This window comes from Pinus tabuliformis, chromosome X (assembly GCF_031772625.1).
Source record: "Pinus tabuliformis cultivar Carrire ecotype Pingquan chromosome X, CPIR1, whole genome shotgun sequence".
Taxonomy (NCBI): Eukaryota; Viridiplantae; Streptophyta; class Pinopsida; order Pinales; family Pinaceae; genus Pinus; species Pinus tabuliformis.
In genome coordinates, this window is record NC_142308.1 from 712,340,042 (window position 1) to 712,352,657 (window position 12,616).

Genomic DNA, 12,616 nt, shown 5'->3' on the forward strand with positions numbered 1-12,616 from the left:
TTGCACAATGCTGTCTTTGTGAGGCAGAGTCTGGGCCAAGGCTGCCCAGACTCGCCAACGGGCAATTGAAAGCAAATGTGAATGTGATTGCATGGTGATATTGAGTGTAAGCAGGAGTGAATGATCATGCATGCAAACAGTGAATGAAAGATTTAGAAGACAGAACAACATGCATGTGGGTGAAGCGAGTCATCGAATCGGCTACTATTCATGCAAAACAGTTTCATGCATGTGACAACAGTGAGATGCGAATGAAAAATGAAATGGTGATAGTACAAGCTAGTATGCTTGTAAACGACAACAAGCGTTCACAGAAATCAAGCAAACAACACTCACACAAGAGAAAACACAAAAAACGACATAAATGCTGCAAAAGACAAGTTAAGCCGACTTACCCATGAATAGATGAGCTGGATGTGTCAAAGACTCCTAGATGTGCTGTGGGATGTCAGATCTCCAAGATCGATGTGAATAAGTGAGCACTAAAGTGTCGAATAAATAAGTTTGAGGCTCATGATGCGCATGCCACAAATATAAGAAAAATCTACACTTGGAGGAAAGATTCTAAAACGATCTTTACATGTAACCTCTAGCTGCTAAAAATATCTCCCTAAAATCTAGGGATGTTTTTTGCATGTTGCTTTTGCTATTCCAGGAAAAAGTAGCCCATGCATGCAAGTCAAGTTTCCTTGGTCCCGGGAAGAACTAGTCAACCCAAATTGTCATGCAACAACCTACTCAGCTGAGGGGAAAAAATGCACATTTCAGGAAGGGAGCTGGGCTAGCTTCCCAGAGGGATTGCACCATTTCTGGGTAGAGCAGATGATTTCTACCCACAATTGCATAATTTCTGGGCTGAGCAGTCTTGCTGGGAGGAATTGCGCAATTTTTCTAGTGAACTGAGACAGGTAAATTTGCGCAATTCTAGAGCCCAGCAGTTTGCCAAACAAAATTCCACATTTTCTAGAGAGAAGGATGGTTCCCCTCCAGAATTGTGCAATTTATTGAGGGAGTTGCTCAGCTTGTAGCTGGACCAAGTTCGAAGAAACAACCTGTGAGGGGGATGAAGCTCTGATGGACAGGCTCTCATTCTGCAAGAAAATTGTTGAATCTTGTGTAGTTGACAATGCAAGACATGCTACTATGAAAGGTTGGTAGGGAGGCTCCAAAACGAAGCTACGGAAAATTTTTGGAGGGTGGTTGTAGCCGCTACAACAAGTCCTTATGATCCACTAACTTTGACATGAATGATCTTGGTGCTGCAAACTTTATTTTTTGGCATGGAGATTAAGAAAGATCACGTTGATAGTGAACTCAAGTTAAGTCAAAGGATGCATGTTGAGACAATTTTGTAGATGTTCAATATACAAGAATGTAAACTAGTCATTCATATTCATGTAGATGCAAAGTTATATGCAAAATAATGTGTTGAGATAAAGAAAGAGGTAGAAGACATGTCTTGTTTTCCACTTTTTCCATGAGAAATATCTTTATATTCCATATGAGGAACATACATGTTTCAATCCTCCAGGGATTACTCAGACTTAACAACATCACGTCACTTATGTGAATTGAATGTCGATGGGGAGGATAATAATCATTCCTATGAACCACCCGAATTAAATGCAATTGACATATCTTCTTTCTTGTGTTCCATATTTCAATTTTATTGGTATTTTGTTTTATGTTATGGTTTGTATTAGACTAGACATTGCCAATTTAGTAGGAATTTTAAGATGTATGTCAAAACTAGGGAAAAAACATTATATAGTTGTAAATAGGTTATTCAAGTATTTGCATGGCACTACAATTATTCAATATGCTATCAAGGAAAATATTAAATAGACAAAACAATAGATTTGAAGGATTTATTGATGTAGATTGAGTTGGATATCTTTATCACAAGAAGTCTACAAGTGGTTAATTGTTTTACCCATCTAGAGGAGCAATCAATTAGATGAATAAGATGAAGATTATAGATGTAATTTTATTTAAAAAGGTCAATATATGGTTTCCACCCATGCAAGTAAGGAAGTTATATAGCCTTGAGGGTTAGCTCAATTGGTCGAGTCTTTGTCATTAAAGCACCTTTTCTATTAAGAGGTCACAGGTTCAATTCTCTCAACACTCTTGTGTCTAGGCTTTGTGGTTGAGCCGATAGGAAGTGATCCATTTAGGTGGATCTGCTTGGTACAAATATTCCTTGGACGTAGCAATCACCAATATCCAGAGTTCATGAACCACGTAGGAGAAAAAGAAGTAAGGAAGTTATATGGTTGTATGGATTGTTCTTAGGTATTAATTTTATGCAACAAGTTGTAAGGTTAGATTGCAGTGTAGTCTTTCCAACAAAGAACCATGCTTATCATGCTAATATGAAGCATAGTGATGTTTAGTACCACATCATGAGAGACATGATTGAAGACAAGAAGGTGTTATTGGGTAAGATTGAGACATTGAAGAATGTTGTAGACTTAATGAAAAAATTTGGCAGTACTGAGCAATTCTCTTGGTGTAGTGAATCAATGGGCATTCCTACTCGATATGTGTCACCTTATAAAACTTAAGCCCCATTTTTGTGAAAAGAAAACAATAAGTAGGAGGATGTTGGAGATGTGTTATATTCTTTACATATATATTGTATATTGATGCATGAGACATTATCTTTTTTGCCTTTGTACTTTTTGATCCGATGTAATCTAATCTTGGTTAAGGGATTAGGGTTGTAATTTAATTCATATTAGTATATTAGGATTTTAGCTACTATGAAACACCTAAATGTTGTAAGTTTAATGGTTAAGTCAAAACATTGAAGACAATAAATATGTGGCTCTAATTTAGTTTAGTTTTCTTGATTAGAGGTTTCTGTGGTAAACATCTATATGTTGCGTGTGTATCATTATTGTTATTTATGTTTCTCTTAAGAATATATATGCATTATTTCATGTGAAAAGGTTTAAAACTCACAATAGAAAATCAACATGCGTCATTGTATCCTATTTAAAAGAGAGATACACTTTTCATTTGTTTATTACATTCTAGTGCGCAACTCATAACATTTTTACATTCTTTCCAAAAGTCACATGTCATTACTTATTCATTGTATGTAGTTTAAATAACTCCTATAGGTTGTGCTTATTAAGATATTTAGACACTTATGGGATAGTTAGTTTAGTGTGTCTTTAGATAAACTATGTATCTTTAGTGTGCTTTCATAAGTACATATCCTATGATCATGATTATGTTCTAGACATAAAGTGATCTTATGGTAGATCTTCTCCTCAACACTTATGACACTTAATCCATGGTTTATCATTTGATTTCTATTGAAAGAGCTTGGATGGTTAATTATTGATGATCATTTCATGAGAGATGGTTATGTGATCTATTTTCTTTTTACATTAATATATTGCATAACGTGGTCGTGTTGGATGGGCCATGGATTGTTTCTCTCTGAGGATTTGAACCACATAAAATATTATGTAGTAATATTTCTTCTGTTTTTAGAATTGTTTTCCTTATGGTGTTTGACATGTGTGGATATACCCTATTTTAAAAAATCCTATCAAAATATACCCTTGTTATTGATTGAGATTTTGAAACTATGTCGTTACATGCAAAAAAGTATTCTAGATTTTATTGTTTTTTAATATGTATGGGTCAAGTGTGCCATTTTATTATGTAAAATACATGGTTTCCATTTGGAGACCCCGTTCATGTCAACTGAGAAGGCTCCCATTTTCCTAGAATATGATCATTTATGTCATATCTAAAGGTGTACAACATTGTTTTTATTTTTTAAGGACCTATTTTACAATGTTTTAATTTATCATTTTCATTTTTTTGTTTGTTTATATGGTTAGTATACTTCCTTTTCAATTTGTGCGTGCCCTTTGTCTTATAAGTTTGTGCAATTTTAGCAAATAAAAAACGGAGAGGCAAGCCATTTTTAATTTGTGTATGCTCTTTTCCTTGTGCCTTGTACAATCTTCACACATTAGAAACATGGAGATAACATTGTAGTTTTTATGTAGCTTAACCAAAATATAACCTCAACCATATAATGTTCCAATGATTTTCAACCTTCTACTACTAATTTAGGTGCATTGTATTAGGGTTACTTATGTAAAAATATCCCTGTAAATAGAGCATGATGTAAGGTTGTAAGATGACGGTGAAATTAATTTATCGGTTGAGATTAGGTGACATAATGAATGCATTGGTATTAGGTGTGGACTAAGATCTACTTTCATTGTAATGTGATTGTATATTTGATGGAAAATATAAAGAGAATTGAAGCTTAAAGGTTAGTTGGTTTTTCCAGTTAAAGGTTTGAAGTGTAAAATCTCCATGTACTATGTATATCTTTATGTGTTCTCTGTTGTTTATTTTCTTCTTTATTGTTATTTTATAAATTTTTATGGTAATTGATTCTAGAGTTTGTTTGTAGCTCACTCAACTCAAGTATCTAGCCAAACAAGTGATTTTTTTACTAGAAAAGAAAGGAACATGATTCAACTTTGTCGTGTAGATTCAATATTGTTGAATGACTTGAGGGAAGACACTACAAAGAAATTATGGGAAAATTTATGGGACTTGAATCAGTTGAAATCATTGGTAAACAAGTTGTTTCTTCAAAAGAAGTTGTATCTCTTGATGACAAAGGAGGCTGACTCAGTCACAGAGCACATGAATGCATTTAATACTGTGAATATCATAATTACTGAGGAGAAATGTATAAGTTTGTTGTGTTCTTCGCCAAATTTATGGGATGGAATAATTGTGGCTATTAACAACAACACAACCACACTAATAGTTAATAATGTGGTTACGTCTATGTTGTTAGAGAAAATGATGCAAAAGAACATGGAACAAAGAATGCTTTCTCAATGAGAAGTCGACCAATTAACAAAGGTAGTTGAAGGTAAATTTTGTAAAGGGAGATCTAAGTCGAAGGAAGTATCTAAATCTCTAATTTAGTAGACAATAAAATGAAATGACATAAATATGGTAATTTTTGGAATTATAAAAGATATAACAAGTCAAACGATGTTGAGTAGAGTAAGAAACCCGATGAAACACAATCCGATGAAAGGAGGAATTTTTTGAATGGAAAGGATGTACCATTAGCTTTAACGAACAAATAATAAGATCATGAGGTATGCTGGATTGCATTAGAACCATTCTATCCCATAACACCTCATAAAGAATGGTCAAGCTAAAAAAAACTATAAATATAAATTCAATCTGATTTGACTCTATATCAAAACTATAATTATTAGCTGGGTAGGGAATGATAATTTGTGTTATATTGGGTATAAAGAAAAACCATAAATATAAATTCAAGTTGATTTGACTGTATATCAAAACTATAATTATTAGTTGGGTAGGGAATGATAATTTGTGTTGTATAGGGTATCTAACTTAGCGTTGTCAGTAATACGAAGAAAACAAACTTGCATGCAAATGCCAAGTTACGGATACATCACGTATTTTTGCGAGAGGGAGCTCTCTGTACTGCTGCTAATAATTGCGGGAAGAAATATTTCATACCTCATAGCCTTGCAGGTGCATAATGACTTTTCGTATGCAGAAGCGGGCATGAATTGCTTTTAAATTATGTTAGTAGATGCCACGACTCTATACTTAAACAAAAATCCCTAAAATGTCAAAGTGCACACACAATTGTGGGGAATCCATTTCTAAATGTGTAAAAATAGAAATTTGTTAAACCAAAATTCATGTTGACTACGGTTTCCTCTTTAAAATGTTTTACAACAAAAAGAAAAAGAAAAAATGGTGTTTAGGAAAAGAAAAGCACAAATATAACAATCTCTTACACTTAATGTAATATTCAATAAATGTGGAACAACAAAATCGAGTATGTGCGTTAGAAGCTTGAATAAATGTGTATTATATATTTAAAAGCTAAATGGTTGATTCTTTTGTTGTTTCTTTTATGTAGATGTTGTGATATATATTATTATTCTGTGTTCAAGGTTATGCAGGGTTATATTGATTGATTGATTTTTGACAACATATTAATATGGAGTTTTACTGGGGAGAAATATCATACCACGTGCATTCATATTGGGAGATATATACTAAGGAAAAAATGACATAATATATTGAGAATATAACAGGGGTAAAGTGTTTTTATATTGGGAGGTATAAAAAATGGAGCTCAAAGTTAATGAAAAAATATAAAAGGGTATGCAAAATGTTAATGAAAAAATAGATACCTACAATATACAGTGAAAGTAGAGGCTTTTTAAATTGGGAAGGTGTATTAGGTTTGTATTGGTAGGGGGTTAAATAATGTGATTTTTCGAGGTATTTTCCAATATGTAGTCAAATTAAGGGTATTGTTTAATATTCCATAAACACACGTGATATGCTAGAGGTTCATTGAGTGCATTCCCGTGCATATTAATATTTTGCTTGACCAAAAAATATTATGTTTCACCAAGGTCTTTTTAACAAGTATTTCCAATAAAACGTTAAATATTGAATATGCACACTATGGTCATCAGGTCATCAAAAGTGACTTTTAGCACTCTTGTTTGAATAATGTCAATGCCAAATATACATTCATTTGGATCATGCTATGGAAGTGACACGTTGAATGTATAAACAATAGAATTCTAGTGAAGCCATAATATATGTGATTTGAAACTATAATGTATTTAATTAATGATATTACTATAATATTAATTTTTTTTTAGAGAAATCAAATGTAGAAAAGTAATAATGAGAGAAAATAAGATTAAATCGAAATAACTATAACTATTGTATTAAATATCTCCAAAAGAATGAGTAAGCTTAGCAAACCTCATTTAGGGGGCAACTTCATAAGATCATAGTTCCAACTACAATAACAACACTTATAATTAGTGCATAGCCTTTTATCTCTATACCTAATTTCTTAGTAGAAAAATCCTAACTACTTGTGGTCCCATTATCAATGGGTGACAACCACCTAGTGGGCCTTATTAAGACCATTTTCACATTAAATCAATACCCACTCAAATTATTTAATTGAGATTATATGTTATTTGCAACTATAGTGAACTTAACTAATGATGTTAACTGTAATATTAACAAAATTCAGAGAAATCAAATGAAAAAAGTAATTATAAGAGAAAATACGATTAAATATACATAATTATAACTCTTGTATTGAAGACACCTAAAGGAATGAGTAATCTTAGGAAGCCTCTTTTAGGGGAAAACTTCATATGAGCAGAGTTCCAATTACAATAACAACACTTAACAATTATTGCATAACCTTCTATATCTATACCTAATTTCTTAGTGGTAAAATCCTAACTACTTGTGGTCCCATTATCATTGGGTGGAAACCACCTAGTGAATATTATTTAATAAATAGAACCTTTTTCACATTAAGTCACTACCCACTCAAACTATCTAATTGGTCTTATTCAAAGAAGATGGCCTTATATATTAATTGAATAACTACTAATATTCAAGGTAACGAGGTTAGGGTCGGATACTAACATGTGCCTCCCCCCCCCCCCCCCCCCCCCCCCCACCCCCCCCCCCCCCCCCCCCCCCCCCCCAATTCAAAAGAAATGTTTCCCTCAGGGATGAATGTGTGTAAAACATTGTATGATTATGGTTTCTTCCTAAGTGTCATCTTTTAATTGCATACCCTTCCATTGGAGCAAGACTTCCTTGACCATGTAATGGTGCATTGTTATTTTTTGGTGGCTTTAATTGCATCTAGTTGGAAACAAATGGATCCTTCTTCATCCAATTTAGGAATTCTAATCTAGAATCTACAAGGATACCCCCCAATTGGCTTCAAGCATGACACATGAAAAATTGGATGGAACTTGGAGTGGATGGGAAGAACCAATTTGTGAGAAACTTGTTTAGTGCATTAGAGGATCTCATAAAGTCCATATAACTTTGGTGCTAGCTTTTGGTAGCCTTTATTTTTTAGAGAGGTATACTTATAGGATTGAATACAAAGAAATCTTGATCCCCTTTATTGAAAGAGAGTTCAAACTGATGCTAGTTAGCGTCATTCAATTTTAAGCCATGACTACTTGTCCTTAAGTGTGTGGAGAATGGCTTCTTTGGTTCTAAGTGTGCAATCAACTTCATCAACCTCGGAGGTGCCTAGTAATTAAGAATCAATTAAGGTATTATTTTTTTACGATATATAGCTTCATATGGGGAACATTTTATAGCATCACGGTACATATATTGTGAAATATTTTGAATCTAACAAACCAGAAATCCTACTGCAGTAAACTGATTTGCATTACCTACTTGTGTTCTTCATTTTAACAAGTTATTTTCATAAATATTTAGAAAATATTAATGAAAATACACTACAACCTACACCACTATACAGATCAAGTACTGAAAAATAAATGAGACAACCACACAAAGGACACACTTGTTTTTTGTACTAAACACCCACAAAAAAACTAGTGTGGGAAAAACGGTGCAACAGATATGGGGGTTTTATTATTAAGTAGATTTATGAATACAAATAGGGTACCAAATCCGGCTCACCCAAAAGAGAATAAACCCGGTAGAAGTACCTCTATCAGGTGACAAATATTTTGACAAATTCAAAAACTGGATGATCAAATCCCACATGTGACTTCGTTGTCCCTAGTGCTGTGCAACGATGGCTGCAACCAGATCTGTGCTGAAACTACATCACCTCCTCTAGGAGCTGCATCACTCTCCTAGTAAGCCTTCCTGGCTCAGAAATCGGTCTGTTGAATTGATGTCCGATCTGCCTCATAGAAACCCTAGCACTACCTCTAAGTGACTACGTGATGCAGGAGCATCCAACACTCTTAGTCAAAAGGAGGAACCCAAAGCGAAGAAGGAGGAGGACGTGGACCATGGAGAAAAATAGGGAAAAATTTGTTTAAAACAGAGTAAAAGATGGAATGGATAAAAGTCTCGAGGAGACTTATTAAATGTAATCTGCCATGTGTGCATTGTTAGTGGGTTGTTAGAGGAGACCAAGGAGAGGATTGATCGGATCCTTCATAGTGATCCGATCCAATATTCCTGTAATGATGAACCAGATGTGTTCTATATATATATATATATATATATATATATATATATATATATATATATATATATATATATATATATATATGTAATGAGAGAGATATAGAGATAGACAGAGTGATAGAGATAGAATTTGTGAAAACAGAGTGTTGAAATGTAGTTGAGAGGAGAACCCGTGCTAAGGCTGAAATGCCTTAGATTTGTAATTATGCTGTGTATAATATATAGTGTGTTTAAGTGTTGAATTGTGCCTGTGTGTTGTATTTCTTGAACAGTCTGAGTATGCAGTTTTGATCGACCATCGATCACTTAAGGATCGATGGCGATCCACTGATTAATGGGTTGTTGTTGTATATGAGTGTTCGTGCATAAACAGAGAAATGGCAGAGGAACTGGATTAAGTGTAGATTCCATAAAAAACAAGCGATATTAAGTAAAGGAGGAAGCGGGCGAGAATGCACAGGAGCCGTTTGATCAAATGTTTCAATGGTCTAGATGATGTCACTTAGGAGCAAGCAGAATATCGCATCGACGGAGTTATTTATGAAATTTTGGGCCGCAAGAGAAAACCTTGACTTACACTAAAAACGAGTGTAAAACATAGTCGGATCCAAGAATCCGGACTTGAAACGTTATAGACGGGGATCTATAATTTACCGGGTTCGGAAGGCATATCAGGCTGGTGTTTGAAGTGTAAGTGGTCCAACCATCGAACTGTGCGACTACAATAATCTAATGGATCCTGGACCGTCAGATCAAGAGTCCCGATCGACAGTCCAGATGCGATCGATGATCGCATATCGGAGAGACCAAAGGACTTGGACAGCAGAACAACGAAGGGTCGATACGCTGATAACGACAATACACTGATCGGCGATTAGAGGTGTCGGAAATAGGAAGTTGGTGTCGGAACAGAGCTGCCGGGAGGCAATAAGAAACCGACCCGACGAGATTTATAAACATGGGTGTATAAATGTTGAAGTCCGGTGCATGTATTCGAAGCGGGATTTTCATGGCTTCCCGTGTATTTCATAATATGTGTTACCCGAGGGTTTAAGGCTTGAACGCTTAATTTAAAGCTTCCAATAGTGTAAAATGGCTCTGATAGTTGAATGGTTCATGATTTTAAGGCTTAAAGGCCTATATTAATGCTTCCGATAAGGCTTGTGGGCCATAACCCACAGGCCTCAGGATCGATTTTTTTTAAGGAAAAGGGATTTTGATTAACCCCCAAAATATCTTTTCATCAAGTGGTACCAAAGCCGAAGAAGATTCTGTGTGCAAAGGAAGGTTAAAGGATTTCGGCGAGAAGGAAGAAGGAGTGTAAGCAAAGGAGAAGGAGGTACAGTTGATAGAGTTGGAGAGTTATGGACTTACTGTTGCATAGAGAATGACAACAGAAGGTGAGAAGATTGCAGCAAACCTAGAGCATGGAGTGCTCATACGGTTCTAGAGGAGGGAACCTGAAGGATGCCAAAAGATTGATTGAGGAGAGCTTGGTGAGGTATCATGTAGCAAAAGGAAACTTTCACTGCAGAGGTTTGGTGGTAGCTCACAGAAGATCATGAAGGCAGTTCCACTGAAGAAGTGAAGTGGGTAGAATTGTTAAGGACAAGGAGAAGCATATGACCAGGAGGTCATCAATTTTTGTGCCTTGGGAGTTTGATGCAGGAGCATCCAACACTCTTAGTCAAAAGGAGGAATCCAAAGTGAAGAAGGAGGAGGCCGTGGACCATGGAGCAAAATAGGGACAAATCTGTTTAAAACGGAGTAAAAGATGGAATGGATAAAGGTCTCCTCACCAGTCTAAAAGCTCTCCATCTCACTCAATTTGAAGTGCTAAACCATTTGCCTACCTCGTCCCATAGAGATCTTTGCAAGATTGTGTCCATTCCCCAGACCCAAATCTGCGTTTCACATTTGAGCCAGCAAACCAAAATTAAATTCAATCAAACTCCTCTGTGCACATACCTAGCCTAAAATAAGTCATTAAATTAGTCATCTCAAGCTTTATTGGCCATATTTTCTGAGATTGACAAGGAGAGACCCCTCTCCCGACCTGGTAGGGCTAGCTACTAGGTTAAGTGTGGTTTGATGTTATTCTAGATCCTACCTTTCTCAGCCTGAGGTAAATTTAGGCCATAATAGGTTTGGTATTGGCAATGGCTAGTACAATCCTGTATTCTGGCTTCCCCCTTTAGCATGCTGACATATCCTGCACTTCTCAACAAATCTGTTAACATCAGTCTGCACCTTTGGCCAATAGTAAAAAGCATTTACCTGAGCAAAGGTTTTGTCTTGTCCAAAGTGACCAGATAATCCTCCATTGTGTTTCTCCTTTATTATGTTTTCCCTCATAGAACATTTGGGAATGCACAACTTGTTGCCTTTAAACAATAAACCTCCTTAGATAAGATAATCTAACCACTGACTTCTGTTATGAACTATTGGATTTTTTACTGTTGTGTAAATATTTTTGAAATCTACATCATCTTATTAAATGTAATTTTCCATGTGTGAATTGTTAGTGGATTGTTAGAGGAGACCAAGGAGAGGATTGATCGGATCCTTCATAGTGATCCGATCCAATATTCCTATAACGATGAACCAGATGTGTTCTATATATATGTAATGAGAGAGATATAGAGATGGACAGAGTGATAGAGATAGAATTTGTGAAAATAGAGTGTTGAAATGTAGTTGAGAGGAGAACCCTTGCTAAGGCTAAAATGCCTTAGATTTGTAATTATGCTATATAATATATAGTGTATTTAAGTGTTGAATTGTGCCTGCGTGTTGTATTTCTTAAACAGTCTGAGTATGCATTTTTGATTGACCATTGATCACTTAAGGATCGATGGTGATCCATTGATTAATGGGTTGTTGTTGTATATGAGTGTTCGTGCATAAACATAGAAATAGCAGAGGAACTAGATTAAGCACAGATTCCATCAAAAACAAGTGAGATTAAGTAAAGGAGGAAGCGGTTGAGAATGCATAGGAGCCGTTTGATCACATGGATCAATGGTACAGATGATGTTGCTTAGGAGCAAGCGAAATATCACATCGGCAGAGTTATTTATGAAATTTTGGGCCGCAAGTGAAAACCTCGACTTACACTAAAAACGAGTGTAAAACATAGTCAGATCTGAGAATACGAACTTGAAACGTTATAGACGAGGATCTATACTTTATCGGGTCTGGAAGGCATATCGGATTGGCATTTGAAGTGGAAGGGGTCCAACCATCGAGCAGTGCGACTGCGATAATCCGATGGATCTTGGACCATCGGATCAAGAGTCCCGATCGATGGTCTAGATGCGATCGACGATCGCATATCAGAGAGGCCAAAGGACTTGGATAGCGGAACAATGAAGGGCCGATACGTCGATAGCGACAATGCGCTGATCGACGATCAGAGGTGTTGGCAATAGGAAGTCGGTGTCAGAACAGAGTTGCGGGGAAGCAATAAGAAATAGACCCGACGAGATTTATAAACGCGGGTGTATAAATGTTGAAGTCTGGTGCATGTATTCGGAGTGGGATTTTC